General features: G+C 46.1%; 1 protein-coding gene across 2 annotated transcripts in view; it reads left to right on the top strand.

The window, feature by feature from the left end:
• Positions 1–8,943: 8,943 nt before the first annotated feature.
• The window catches only part of LOC129704774 (SRSF protein kinase 3-like), a 39,493-nt gene continuing 33,023 nt past the window's right edge, over positions 8,944–15,413 (top strand). The window contains exon 1 of one of the 2 annotated variants that reach the window (XM_055648116.1): positions 8,944–10,298. The gene's annotated coding sequence lies outside the window, so the exon portion shown is untranslated. The remainder of the gene's footprint in view (positions 10,299–15,413) is intronic. The other variant, XM_055648114.1, reaches the window with a different exon arrangement.

Below are 15,413 nucleotides of genomic sequence, written 5' to 3'. Positions count from 1 at the left end.
TTGGCACCATATTACAGTCCCAGCTGCAGTTGGCCACAAAGGCCCATTGCAGCCGCCGCCTCCATTGCAGTCGACCTGCGATCTGATGTCCCTCTCCACGCCTGGCCCTCTTCTGCCTTTGTTTCCCTGGGGAGGGGGGGGGCGCCTTCCGCAGCCGACCTTGAGGGCGCTGAGGTAAGAACCCACTCCCCCCCCCCCATTCATCTCACCGGGCCCCCTTGTCCAGTGTCCGCCACCATTGCCATCTCCCCCCCCCCCCCCCCCCCCACCTCCTCTCCGTTGACCGATCCACGAGGTGAGCATGGTCCGGGCTCGGTGGCCTTCCCTCACCCAGCGAGTCTGATGATGCAGCCGCTGCTCACAAGGCTGCTGGGCCAAGCATCAGCTGCTGAGATGCAGGGGGTACCACTCTGACCCGTGGTTTTCTGGGGTTGGGGAATTCCACCTTGGCCATCACTGTTTCCAGCAGTAGGGTGAGCCCTGCTCCTGGCGCTTAGCTTCCTGTTGCAACTCTGTTCGACCTGAGGCACGTTATCTAACTGGGTGGGTGCATGTCCACGGAGGATCACACCCCAAGTATTTCTATCCACAGCCCCCCTCATCCTCACACCACCCCATCCACGCAGTGGCCTCGCTAACATCCAGTTTCTCAAAGTCCGCCGGTAAGCTTTGAGAAAAGGCCAGCATCCAGCACAACCTAGTCTTAGCCTAAAATACAGCTGCTTGAAAACTTAATGGAGATGCCAAGAAAGTTATGTTATTCAGGGTCAACATTTATTCATGTCAAATTTGGAATGTCTATTATAGGCATGGTGCATACGGCACAGCGGCTCAGCCGGAGAGTGCCAGATTTGATCCTGACCTCGGGTGCTGTCTGAACAGAGTTTGTATGTTCTCCCCGTGATTGCAAGGATTTTCCACGGGTGTTCCAGTGTTCACCCACATTCCAAGGACATACAGCTTTGTAGGTTAAAAGTGCTTGGGGTAAAGATTGTAAATTGTCCCCAGTGTGTAGGATAGCATTAGTCTACAGTGTAATGGAATCGCTGGGCGGCATGGACTTTGCAGTATATTTAAACAACTAAACTAAAAGTTGAAAAAACATAAAAATAATTGATTAAAATAATTGATTAGTCACAGCAGCATAAAAAATCCCACGGAGGAAAACAAATGGACTCTTTTTTTTACTGCTGTTCTTAATGATTTCCAGTTTGCAATTCCACCCACACTGTGGTCAATTTTACAATAAATCTTTGGTGACCAAATTATTATCGCACCGAAAAGCATAAGAATCTGTCTGAAGAAGGGTCTCGACCCAAAGCGTCACCTATTCCTTTTCTCCAGAGATGCTGTCTGTTCCATTGAGTTACTCCAGCTATTTGTGTCTATCTTCAATTTAAATCAACATCTGCAGTTCCTTCCTACACATAAGATTCTATGAGCTGCTCATAGACTCCCGACCTTCCTGCCTGGAGGACATACACAATAGATTATTGGTAGACACAAAATGCTGGAGTAACTCAGCGGGACAGGCAGCTGCTCTGGGGAGAAGGAATGGGTAACGTTTCGGGTCGAGACCCTTCTTCAGTCTGTCTGTCCCACTGAGTTACTCCAGCATTTTGTGTCAACCTTCGATTTAATCCAGCATCTGCAGTTCTTTCCTACACAATAATCTATTATCATGTCCAAGGAATTTCTGCTTATTTACGTGTTTGAAACCTGCCACCATCTCCAGTATCTTGAGTATAGAAGTTGGGAGGACAGGTTGCAGTTGTATGAGATGTTGGTGAGACCGCATTTAGAGTATTGTGTTCAGTTCTGGGCACCATGTTATAGGAAAAATATTGTCAAGCTTGAAAGGGTTCAGAGAAGATTTACAAGAATGTTGCCAGGACTAGAGGGTCTGAGCTATAGGGAGAGGTTGAGTAGGCTGGGTATCTATTCCCTGGAGTGCAGGAGGATGAGGGGGTGATCTTATAGAGGTTTATAAAATCATGAGAGGAATAGATCGGGTAGATGCACAGAATCTCTTGCCCCGAGTTGGGGAATCGAGGACCAGAGGACATAGGTTTAAGGGGGGGGAAAGATTGAATAGGAATCTGAGGGGTAACTTTTTCCACACAAAGGGTGGTGGGTATATAGAACAAGCTGCCACAGGAGGTAGTTGAGGCTGGGATTCTCCCAAAATGTAAGAAACAGTTAGACAGGTACATGGATATAACAAGTTTGTAGGGATATGGACCAAACACAGGCAGGTGGGACTAGTGTAGCTGGGACATGTTGGCCGGTGTGGGCAAGTTGGGCCGAAGGGCCTGTTTCCACACTGTATCACTCTATGACTCCAATTGCTTCTTTGATTTACCTCTGTACACAAGGCTGGCTACCACCGACCAGTTGGCAAATTGGTCGTCAGACTGAGCAGATCGTGAATTGATGTTCCCAACCAACTGGAAACTGTAGGAGCAAAGAACTGCAGACGCTGGTTTACAAAAAGGGGCACCAAGTGTCAGAAAGTCAGACAGCATGGAAATAGGCCGTTCAGCCCAACTTGCCTACACCAACCAACAAGACACATCTACACTAGTTCCACCTGCCTGAGGTTGGCCCATATCCCTCCAAATCTTCCTACTAAATGGTTCCCCTCACCTTCACCTTCTGTCCCCTGGTTTAACTGGAGTCTTGAGTGCGGGAGTAATTAATTGCATCAGGCAACATCTCTGGAGAAAATGGATAGATAACGTTTCGGGTGGGGACCCTTTTTCAGAATCTGTGTGTCTACTTCAGCAACTGCACTTCCTTTATTTTTACATTAACTATTTTTGCTCGCTATATATAGATTTTCAAACAAAATTACTGGTGAACGTGCATTTCCAGCATTTTCTTTTTGTGTTTCAGAGTTTCAGCATCTCCAGGTTTTTGTTTCTATAGAGGTTAGTTTATCCGTTCCTCGGTACGAGTTGTCCCCAGGTTGTGGCAGGGTTCCATCCCCGTAGACTGTTCGTAACCTGAACTGGTCTCAAGTCTGAAATGTGGCCGCAAACTGAGTTCCCTCATGACTGAAGATGCCAGCACTCCCACAGCAGCTGCCAAACCCTTCCCACCCGTCTCCAAAATGCCTGTTCATAAGATCATAAGTGATAGGAGCAGAATGGGCAGCATTGCCACGACGGTTAGCAAGGTAACAAGTTCATAAGCGATAGGAGCGGCATTCGGCCCATCGAGTCTACTCCATCATTCAATCATGGCTGATCTTTCACTCCCTCCTAACCCCATCTTCCTACCTTCTCCCCATAACCTCTGACACCCGTACTAATCAGGAATCTATCTATCTCAGCCTTAAATAAAGTATATACACTGACTTGGCCTCCGCAGCCTTCTGTGGCAAAATAATTCCCTTAATTAACCACCCTCTGAATAAAGAAATTCCCTCTCATCTCTTTCCTAAAAGAACATCCTTTAATTCTGTTCATATGTATGGGCTGTACATAACTCAGGCGCCCATAAGCTGGGGAGCACCTGTACTCTCTTTACTCGTGTCATTAGTTGTCCACCTGGATTATATAAGCTCTGATTTGACCTTATCATTTTGATTAAAAAATAAGAGAATTTGAGAGCTTGAGCAATAAATAAAATGTAAGGTCAGAATGTGTAATCCGGTTACATTCTATTGTACATAGTGACATGTACATGTACGTAATGAAATTCCTTTTTTTGCATACACTTCAGTAAATATTTCAGTAAACCTTCTATAGAACTTCTAATGGCACTAATGAAGTTAATATACTGATCTACTTGCCTGCTGTTACTTTGCATGTAAGCCAGCACTCAGCAAAGATGCATGCTATTGATTTATGCAAACAATGTCACTTTGCTTACGACGAGGCCATAGAATGATTAGTTCTGAATGGAATTTAATTGATGTTCCTAACTCTTCCATTCTAACACATTAAACTAGCTCCCCGCTCTGATTTTTGTCATCTTTTCTATTTTTGTCCATTTAAGGTGATACAGTTGCCTTGTTACACTCTCTGTTATCCTGGCCAGGAGAGATACCATCTGTTCAAGTTGCAACCAGATAAAAATATCACAGGGGAGTGTAATTATCGCTGTCTGTATTCACCTTACAACAGCCTCGTCCTGTGATCCACTCTGCACTTTATGCAGCCGACTGACTGCTGTCTGTGGACTCGTTTTTTCACACAGCAGTTGGTGCAGAATGTGAATGTGAGTTCAGCCAAGTGCTTGCTATCAATGTGGTTCCATTCGTGTTACAATTCTGGGATTATGTAGAACGGTGGCACAGCGGTAAAGATGCTGCCTTACAGCGCCTGAGACCCGCGTTCGATCGTGACTACGAGTGCTGTCTGTGTGGAGTTTGCATGGTCTCCCTGTGATCACGTGGGTTTTCTCTGGGTGCTCCGGTTTCCTCCCACATTCCAAAAACCTACAGGTTTGTGGGTTAACTGGCTTTGGTAAGTTAGGAAACTGTCCCTCGTGTCTGTAGGTTGGTGCACGGGGTGACTACTAGTCGGTGCGGACTCGGTGGGCCGAATGGCATGTTTCCGCACTGTATCTGTAAAGTCTAAAACCCAAAACCTAGATACTTGCATGTATGAAAATAAAGTTGCAGTAAAATCATTTTGATTAAAAAATGCAATTGTTGACAGAATAAAAAACTTGCACTGTTTTTGCAATGTTTGCACTGACAGGACGTTGTTCTGCATTAGGTCACTTTAGTTACTTTAGTTTAGAGATGCAGCATGGTGAAGGCCCTTCGGCCCACCGAGTCCATGCCAACCAGCGATCACCCACACACTAGTCCTATCCTACACACTAGGGACAATTTATAGAAGCCAATTAACCTACAAAGCTGCGCATCTTTGGAGTGTGGGAGGAAACCAGGGCACCCGGAGAAAACCCACGTGGTCACAGGGTGAACGTACCAAACTCCGTACAGTCAGCATCCGTAGTCAGGATTGAACCCGGATCTCTGGTGCTGTAAGCCAGCAACTCTACCGCAGCACCACAGAGATGAATACATCGTCATTTTAGGGAGCTTCTTTGTTCTTAATATGATTACAGTGGTGGTATGTAGAGGCGCGATCTAAACAGATGGTAATTGCACAAAGTCGGGATCAATTCTATTTAGGGGATTGAGTTAATAAGCCAACATCATTATATTGATACTTTGAATGTTATGTAAAATATTAAAAAAACTAAACAACATGCTAGAAATACTCTGCAGGTTGCATTTATGGATGGAGAAACTGAGTTGAAGGTTAACATTTTAAGTTGATTTGTCATCACTCATCAGACACCCTTGTGGGCGAATGTTTTGGAGAACCTTTGAAAAGGGAAAGCGGTGTTGTGCATTGATGAATAATCCTTTGCAGCATCAAGCTGTGCCAAAGGGAAGCTCCTGGCAGGCACCAGGACAGAGCCATGCTAGAGCAGATCAGCGGCCAGCTGAGAACAAGGACGGGCATCACAGCAGTGTTTGGGAACAGCTACATCCAAGACCGCAAGAAATCGCAGCGAATTGTGGACGCAGCCCAGAACATTTACACAAACCAACCTCCCTTCCATTGACTCCATTTATACCTTATGCTGCCTCGGCAAGGCCAGCAGCATCATCAAAGACCAGTCACACCCTGGCCACTCCCTATTCTCCCCTCTCCCATTGGGCAAAAGGTATAGAAGTGTTAAAACGCACACCTCCAGATTCAGGGACAGTTTCTTCCCAGCTATAATCAGGTAACTGAACCATCCTACCACAACCAGAGAGCAATGCTGAACTACTACCTACCTCTCTGATGACCCTCAGACTATCCTTGATCGGACTTTGCTGGCTTTACCTTGCAATAAATGTTATTCCCCTATCATGTGGCTTTACACTGTAAATGGATCGATTGTAATCATGTATTGTCTTTCTCATGACTGGTTAGCACGCAACAAAAAGCTTTTCACTGTACCTCAGCACACGTGACAATAAACTAAACTGAACCCGGCAGCTGATGAGAACAAAGACCTGGTGGGCCGCTGCCTGCGGGGGGAAGCTCAGACGTCAATGAAGACCTGGTGACTACAAACCCGAGGAGTGGGCGGATGGGAGAGGGACCAGGGTATTGCCTCCAGTGCCTTCATGATCGGCTGCAGGAGGCATCCCCGGGACACAGAGGTGGCCGGGCGAGGAGGGGGACATTGGTTTGCGGGCCTACAGCAGCCTGTGGCTTACCTGGACTCATCTGGTTCGGGGGCACTCCAGCACATCCAGCATGTGGGCTAGACTTTGGACTTTTTCTTTGTAAATGGCACTAAAAATTGATAACTGTGCATTTGTGGGTTGGATAAAGAACCGTTGAACCATTAGGACATCACTGCCAGGCGATCACGTCTGAAGTATGGGCATGCTTGCGCTGGAAAGAAATGGAAGAGTCAGGCTCCTGACAGCAAGCACCCACAAACAACGACAAGGTTAATTATCACTGTCTGGGATTTGTTTCAAACCGACCTAGAGCTTTCGTTCACCTGAGTTAAGTAATCAGCTCTCTGAAGTGGGCCCATGAACTCATAATCTACTGATGGAAGGTGATGAGTGTTATCATTGCGCCAAGCCTTGTACTTAGCAGGCAGAAATAGACGGACAACATTCAGCACGGCAGCATATGCGACACATGTTGTACATGGATTTTCAACGTTAATCTGTATATTAAAACTGAGCTCACTTATTCCACATTTTCCTTTCCCAGTTCCCCAACTCACACCTAAAGGGCCTGTCCCACTTTCACGACCTAATTCACAACCTTTTTTACTCGTGGACATTTTTCATCAGGCTAGAAAAACGCCCCGACCTACTAGATGCCACGAGTACCTACGACTAGCCACACGACTTACCTACGACCTCGTGACGACCATGCTGCGAGTATGAGTCAAGGGCAAACTCGGCAGAGGTCATGAATTAGGTCATGAAAGTGGGACAGGCCCTTAATTTGTACTAAATTCCCCCAAAATATTTACTTATGACATATGGCTTACTGTGTAACTTCAATATTTACTTATTACTAGGCCTGGATAGAGTGGGTGTGGTGAGGATGTTTCCACCATTGTGGGAGAGACCAGGACTTCAGACTTCAAGGACGTTTCTTTAGGAGGAGGATGAGGAGGAATTTATTTCGTCAGACGGTGGTGAATCTGTGGAATTCATTGCCACAGATGGTTGTAGAGGCCAAGTCAGTGGATATTTTTCAGGCAGAGATAGATAGATTCTTGATTAGTATGGGCATCAGAGGTTAAGAGGAGAAGGCAGGCGAATGGGGTTGGGAGGGAGAGATGGATCAGCCATAATTGAATGGCGTAGTAGACTTAATGGACCGAATAGCCTAATTCTGCTCCGATCACTTATGAATTGTGAAGCTGCAATAAGCAGTTAGCTAAATGCTTGTATAAGTGATGCCTTTGTAATTCAACTTGTCCAGTATTGATGTCGATCGAGAGCAGAATGTTCTAAAGAAGAGTCCCAAAGGGAAATCTTGCCTATCCATTCCCTCCACAGATGCTGCCTGACCCACTGAGTTACTCCAGCACTATATCCGCTGGATATCAAGATTCCAGCATCTGCAGGTCCTGTTTATACAGTATATTGTTGCTTTGAACGTGGCGTTTTATTCACTCTGTGCCTGTACTTGGCAATGAAACAGAGATTAAGAAGTCAGGCTTATAATAACCTGTTGCAGTCACACCACTGTTCTGCTCCACCCTCTGTATTTATCGCCTTGCACCGTCTCTTGTTACTGGGACATGTGGCCACAGATGTGGCTCTAACTCGTATTTTCTACCAATTGATCACTGTCTGGTCCCTTCAACCTGAACACTTAATATGGGCCTTAAGATTTGGTGCTTACGTTGAGCTATTTTTAACTAATTTTCTGGCAATATTTTAAACTGTTTTATAATTGTTCAAGTCATTGTTTGCTGCATAGTGCCATCAACATGAGCTATTGTGAGGTCTTGCCATCTCCTGTTTTATAGAATTGCAATGTTTAAGTATCACCAACTCTAAACAAGGGTCAGAAATCTTTTAAACCTTTCTGTTCCCTGACAACATGGGAAGCCTTTATTATAGGGTGGCACAAAGTAGAGTTGCTGCCTTACAGCTCCAGAGTGCTGGGTTCGATCCTGACTACTGGTGCTGTCTGTACAGAGTTAGTACTTTCTCCCTATGACCATGTGGGTTTTCTCTGGGTGTTCCCTCGCACTCCAAAGGCTTACAGATTTGTAGGTTAATTGGCTTCTGTAAATTGTAAATTGTCTCTAGTGTGTAAGATAGTGCCAGTGTATAGGGCAGACTCAGTGGGCCGAAGGGCCAGTTTTCACGCTGTGTCACTGAAGTCGGAAGTATAATGTCTCAGACGCCATCCTCGGTACTATATTTACCTATCTTGTTACAGATAGATCTGCAGAATAGTAATACAAAAGATAGACACAAAAAGCTGGAGTAACTCAGCGGATCAGACAGCATCTTTGGAGAAAAGGATAGGTGGCCTGTCGGGTCGAGACCCTTCTTCAGACTCTTTATTAGACATCAGTCGATAGTCTATCACATGTGATTGAGATGGTGAGATCAAGAATGGGGAGGGAGGTGTCGGAGATGGTCCAAGTGAATTTGAGTGCAGGATGGAAATTGGTGGTGAAGTTAACGAAGTCCATGAGTTCTGCATGGGTGCAGGAAGTGGCACCGATGCATTTGTCAATGTAGCAAAGATAGAGTTTGGGGATAGGGCCAGTGTACGCCTGGAACAGGGATTGATCAACGTACCCTAAGAAGAGGCAGGCATAGCTGAGGCCCATGCGGGTGCCCATAGCTACGCCTTGGATTTCGAGGAAATGGGGGAAGTCGAGGGAGAACTTGTTAATAAGGGTGAGGACCAGCTCCGGTGGGCAGAGTAGAGGGAAATTGGCTGGTTCTGCGGTCGAGGAAGAAATGGAGGCCTTTAAGGCCTTTCTGGTGGGGGATAGAGGTGTAGAGATCTCCAGAGATGCTGTTTGATCCACTGAGTTACTCCATGCTTTTAGTGTCGATCTTCGGTTTAAACCAGTATCTGCAGTTCCTTCCTACACGAATAGTGATACAGATTGCACCAAGGACTTCAAGCTTTTCTGCAGTAGTACTGAGGGTATTAACTTGTTGAACTTTGGTTTATTATATTTTATCTATGTGAATTGTGTTTACAGACCTGTTCGGCTGCCACAAGTAAGAATTTAATTGTTCCATTGTCAGAACATTAGGCAATGGAACAAACGAGCTTGGCTTGATTCTTGAGAAGAGTTGTCATCTGGGAGATGGAAATGTCAGCTGGAGGGACCTCAGTTTGATCTGAGGTTGGCCCTCATGTTAATGCAACTTCCCATCTATGTATAAGCTCTGTGTCTCAGATTCCAGGTGACGACCAGCGATGCGAGATCATTGATGAGCAGTTCCCATCAAAATAACAACAATAGGGTGGCACGGTGGTGCAGCGCCAAAGACCCAGGTTCGATCCTGACTGCAGGTGCTCTCTGTGCGGCGTTTGTACCTTCTCCCCGTGACCGTGTGAGTTTTCTCTGGGTGCCTTGGTTTATCCCCACACCCCAAAGACGTGCAGGTTTGTAGGTTAAATGGCTTCTGTAGATTGTCCCCGGTGTATAGTGTACGGGTGATAGCAGGGTGGACACAGTGGATTGAAGGGCCTGTTTCCACGCTGTATCTCTGATCTAAACCACAAAATTCCTCAGCCATGCCTCTTCAGCCATGTTTTAAATCTGCCTTTGCAAGGGCCAAGGCCAATCAGAAATTCTGCTTTCCTCTCTCTCCCCTCCACTCACACGACCCAACCAGTTGTCATGTATAATATCTATATCTGTTAGTGCTGTGTCTGTGGCCTTACTGAGGTAACGACAGCTCCTCCCCCTTCGTTGAGCTATTTATTCTCTCCCAGCGCTTTGCCCTGCAGCATGGAATAGGCAGCTGCTGCCACGGACTGAGTCACCTCAACAATTTAAAACATACATTTGTACTCGGTCTAAATAGGGGTTCCCTGTTGACGTTTGTTTGTTTTCTTTGCAACATAATCTATAAAACTAGAATAGGGGGTTTGTAAGTGGATACTCCTGTAAATCGATCACAGTGGGACTTTATCTGTGGGGTTGTAGCCCTGGAATCCCTGGCTCCCAGAACCGGATTGTAACGGCCACTGACAGAAGTTCGCCAGTGGATGTTGGTTGCAGATGATTTATATATCCACACACACACCTGAAAAACCGTGAGTACAATGGGACAAGGATGTTGCTGGAAGTCTCCTGTAACTGCTAGCTTGGGATGAGGTGCCCCTTGTATGTCCTTGTCAGGTCAGTCTCTGACCTTCACTGTGTCACCACTGCTTGTTGCGCTCGGCATTGCCCTGCACTCATTTCAACCCTGGTTTCCACTTGTCACTTGTCACGTTGGCAGCAAAGAAGCCAAGCAGGTGATCCTGCCCTCGCTCTGGTCACCGACTGCTAGTGGGGATCAGGTCACCTCTAGGTGACTCTTGACAGGAATTTCCCGACCAATGTGTGTTCCACTCCTCAACATGATGTGACCAAAATTGGCAACTCATCCATGGGCCAACGGACTATTACCATTCCATGCTCTATGCTTTATTCTCAGCGGACTCTGCAGCACAGAGTATTGTTGTTGCCATATTTATCATTATATTTATAACTGCTGCCCCATTGCTTCCAAGTTCATTATTGTAATTAGACCGTTGTTCCCCAAACTACTGGTGCACTCACTCTCTACCCCTGCTTGAACATCCTCAAGAACTCGAGGATGAATGACTGGTCCAGATGGACATCACCGAGCCTTTACCAGGACAACATTGTACTGATGAAGAATGAGGGCTTCACACTGCAGTTAAGAGGATTTCAAGGGAGAAAAGCCAAGTGGTATTTGAGTGTGCAAAAATGTCACACAGTCTTGTGTTGGTGCAGTGGGAATTGGGGGATCTTTCACACCAGGTTAAATTCCTAAATTAAAAAATCCTTCCTTCCACTGATTCGACCATTCTGCGGTACCCAAATGTAATCTACACTACTTCCAGAGGGAGATATTTCCTCTCTTCCCCTCTTCCAAACCATCTCTTTTCCGACATTCATTCCAATGGTGTAGGTCAGATTACTTCCCAGACCCTCCATTTAGCTTCACCCAATGACTGAAAGACAGGCACGCTATGCAGGAGTAACTCAGCGGGTCAGGCAGCATCTCTGGAGATAAGGAATAGGTGATGTTTGGGGTCTAGACCCTTCTTCACACTGAGAATCAGGGGAGAGGTAACCGAGAGATTTGAGAAAGGTAAATAGAACAAATAGAATGAAAAGATATGCAAAAGGGGAAATCAAAACCAGCAATGCTGATCAAGGAAAGGTGGAGCCCACAATGGTCCATTGTTGGTTGTGGGCAAGGTGATAACGAGTGATACAAACAGTGAAACTCAGCAGGGCGACAATGTGGACGTTTTGCTGTTTAGCTCGACCTTCACTGGTCTAACCTTGTTGGCTTCACTGACCAGTCGCAGACTGTCCTAGACCCACTCTTGGGTCAATGTCCAAACATGCATCATTAACATGCAACCCGTCATCTCTACCGAGGGCATGTCACAGGGGCGTTATAAAAGACCTTGATAATGAGCTGCATAAGAAGGTGTTGGCCAAGAGCTGGGAAATGGAAGTGGTTTGGTTTGTTATTTCACGTGTTCCAAGACACAGTGAAGAGCTTTTGTTTGCGTGCTATCCAGTAAAATATCATAATAATAATATATTTTATTGTCATTGCACATATGTGCAACGAGATTTTGGTATGCAGCTTCCATCCAATGTCATAACTTAAATAACTAATAAAATTTAGGTTTAGATACCCCGAGAACATGGTTTGTAAAAAGAACATTAAAACAGTAAAACATTCAAAACAGACTAAAGTGCAGATGTGTGTGTGCGACGTGACCATCCGATGGAGACAGTCCATGGGGGTGGGGGCACTCAGCAGGGCCGGTTCAGAGCCGCTATAGCTCTGGGAATGAAGCTGTTCCTGAGTCTGGAGGTGCGGGCGTAGAGGGCCTCGTAACGTCTGCTGGAAGGAAGTCGTTCGAACAGTCCATTACAAGGGTGTGAGGAGACTTTGTGAATGCTGACGGCTTTCCTGAGGCACCGTGTGTGGTAGATGCCCTCCAAGGCTGGTGGCGGTGTCCCAATAATCTTCTGCGCTCTGTGTACGATGCGCTGAAGAGCTCTCCTCTCCACCTCCGTGCAGCTGAGATACCACACAGAGATGCCATACGTTAGTATGCTCTCTGTGGTGCAGCGGTAGAAGGTTGTCTGCAGATGTTGGGGCAGACTATACATGAACACCACCAGGCTATCCACAGTGCAAAGATGAAGGAGTGAGGGTACAACATTTAGGTGAAAGATATAACGTTGTAGTCCGATAAAGTCCAGCAGAAGAGGTTTTATGACCTTTGAAGATATCTTTTACCTTCCCGTATCTACCAGTGAGAAACATGCATTTGATTGTTTTGCATACCCAGCAGCTTGAAGTGCATCTGAAAAATTAATAAAGCAATTATTTCCATGGAAGGTGAGGTATGCTGACGGTACTATGGTACCTGGGATCCAATGGGCCCAATGCTCTTGTCCTGTACTGTAACTTTCATTCATTCTATGGGATTGGATTATCGTAACTTGATCCCCGCTCCGCTGCCCAGCTGGTGCACTCTGTGGACCCCGAGAAGGTGAGAGGACAACTGGTATGTGCTGGCTATCTTTTTCCTGTGGAGAGCCAGCCATGTAAAACGTAGAATCCATTAAAAGGAAAGAAGAGCTGCAGTGCAAGCTGTTCCTCGATCCCTTGTTGATCCTAAAATATTCAGACAGAGCACAAACCATGAAACTAGACACCTGGTATATCCACCTCTGGCCTTCGTTCTGTTGCTATCTTTGTCCATGAGATGACCAGTGTCCGGTGCAGGCTGGAGAACCCGCCACCCGATACGTGATCCAACACTCCTCCAGTCCCAAGAGTTTGACTAAGCACACAATTCGTGCAGTCACTCGGAGAGAGCAGGAGAACGTTTCTCTGGGTTTTCCTTGTACTTCATGCCTGTTCACAGCCACACAGAAGAGTAGAACAGGTGCATCTCTGTGTCCCCACCTGCTAGTGACTGGAGCCGCAGGTAGAGCTGCTGCCTCACAGCGCCAGAGACCCATGTTTGATCCTGACCCCGGGTACTGTTTGCACAGTGTGCAGTTTGCACGTTCCGCCTGTGACCAACCTACGTGTCCTCCGAGTGCTCCGGTTTCCTCCCACATCCCAAAGACGTACGGATTTGTAGGTTAATTGGCCTCCGTATATTATCCCTAGTGTGAAGGGAGTGGATGGGAAGGTGAAATAACATAGAACTAGTGTGAACAGGTGATTGATGGTTGGCATGGACTTGTTGGCTGGATGGGCATTTTCTATGCTGTATCTCGAAACTTAACTTAATTAAATAGCCCCATTGCAATCTCATTCAACTGTGATTTTGAAGTTTACTATTCTGCTAATGTTTACCCATTCGTTTTCTACTTTGAAGGCTTTGTTGCATTTATTTATTATCTGTGTCCTGCCTCTTGAAGCATTTTCGAGTGTAAAACCAAGAAAGGCATCCAGCTTTGCTGGAGGCAAGCCTCGGGCAAAAGGGAACAAAAAATATCTTCAAAGATCACAAATTCTCTCCAGCTCTCTTCTCGTATAATTTCTGCTCTTTAAGGTTATTCTTACCTACTTCCAAGTCCTTGTATGTGGCTCAGTGTCAAATCCTTTTGTAATGCCCCTGTGACATGTATTTAAGGTGCAATAGAAAGGTAAGTTGTCATTATTAGTTAGTCTGATACTACTTGCCTTGGTCTGTTTCTGTTTTCCCCTGCTGTTTCTGTAGCTGATATTTTAATCTAAAAAACATCCTTCCATCTTTTCTCGTGCACTGTAACTTTAGAATTTATACTTTAGAGATACAGCGTGGAAACAGGTCCTTCAGCTCACCAAGTCCATGCCGACCAGCAATCACTCCATACACTACACACTGGGGACAATTTACAATTCATGAAAGTCAATTAACCTACAAACCTGAGAGAGACATAAAATGCTGGAGTAACTCAGCATCTGCAGTTCCTTCCTACTGAGCTACTCCAACATTTTGTGTCTATCTTCGGTTTAATCCAGCATCTGCAGTTCTTTCCCACACATAACCAACCAAACCTGTACGTCTTTGGAGTGTGGGTGGAAACCTGAACACCCAAAGAAAACCCACATGGTCCTAGGGTCAAACTCCGTACAAACAGCACCTGCAGTCAGGATCGAACTTGGGTCTCTGGCACTGTAAGGCAACAACTGTACTGATGCGCCACTCTGCCACCCCACAGTGGTCAACATTAACGAAAAGGGTCAAATGAATGTGGGGAGATTGGCTGATCGCTTACCACTGGCCTGTGGGTTCTTACATGCAGTTCTGGTCACCCCATTACAGGGAAGATCTGGTAGCTTTGGAGAGGGTGCAGAGGAGATGTATCGGAATGCTGAATTAGAGAGTTTCAGCTACAGGAAGACTTTGGATAGACTTTGATTGTATCTCTGTTTTGTTGGAGGTTGAGGGAGACTTGATAGGTATATAAAATTAGGAGAGGCATAGACAGGATAAGGAGTCAGAACTTTTTTCCCAGGGTGGAAATGTCCAACACTAGTGGGCTGAGAGGGGGACAATTTAACAGAGGTGTGCGGGGCCAGCATTTTCTACACTGAGTAGTGGGGTCCTGGAACGCATTGCCTGGGGTGATAGTGGAGGCAGATACAACAGTGGTGTTTGAGAGGCTCTAAGATAGGCACATGCAATTGCAGGGAATAGCAGGATGTGGATCATGTAATGCAGGGGTGGAGATAGGAAGACGGATGGAGGGATCATGTTGGAGGTGACGAAAATAGCAGAGGATGATGTGCTGGATGCGGAGGCTGGTGGGGTGAAGGACCAGGGGAATTCTATCCTTGCTCCATCTGGAGGGAGCGAGAGCAGAAGTATTAGACACGAGGAGATATCAATGAGGGATCCATCTATGACAGCACGGGAGAGCCCAAGTCTAGTAAAGAGAGCGGACATCTCAGATGTCCTAGAATAGAAAGCCTCATCCTGGGTGCAGATGCGATAGAGACAGAGGAGGTGAGAGTTGGGAATAGCATCTTTGTAGGAGACAAAGGTGGGAGGAAGTGTAGTCGGAGAACAGTGGGAGTTGGTAGGTTTGTAGTAAACGCCAGTCAATAGTTTGTCTCCTGTGATGGAGGCAGGGAGATCAAGAGAGGTGTCGGAGATAGTCTA

This window comes from Leucoraja erinacea, chromosome 16 (genome assembly GCF_028641065.1).
Source record: "Leucoraja erinacea ecotype New England chromosome 16, Leri_hhj_1, whole genome shotgun sequence".
In the NCBI taxonomy this organism is placed as follows: Eukaryota; Metazoa; Chordata; class Chondrichthyes; order Rajiformes; family Rajidae; genus Leucoraja; species Leucoraja erinaceus.
This window is presented reverse-complemented; position numbering and strand designations above follow the sequence as displayed.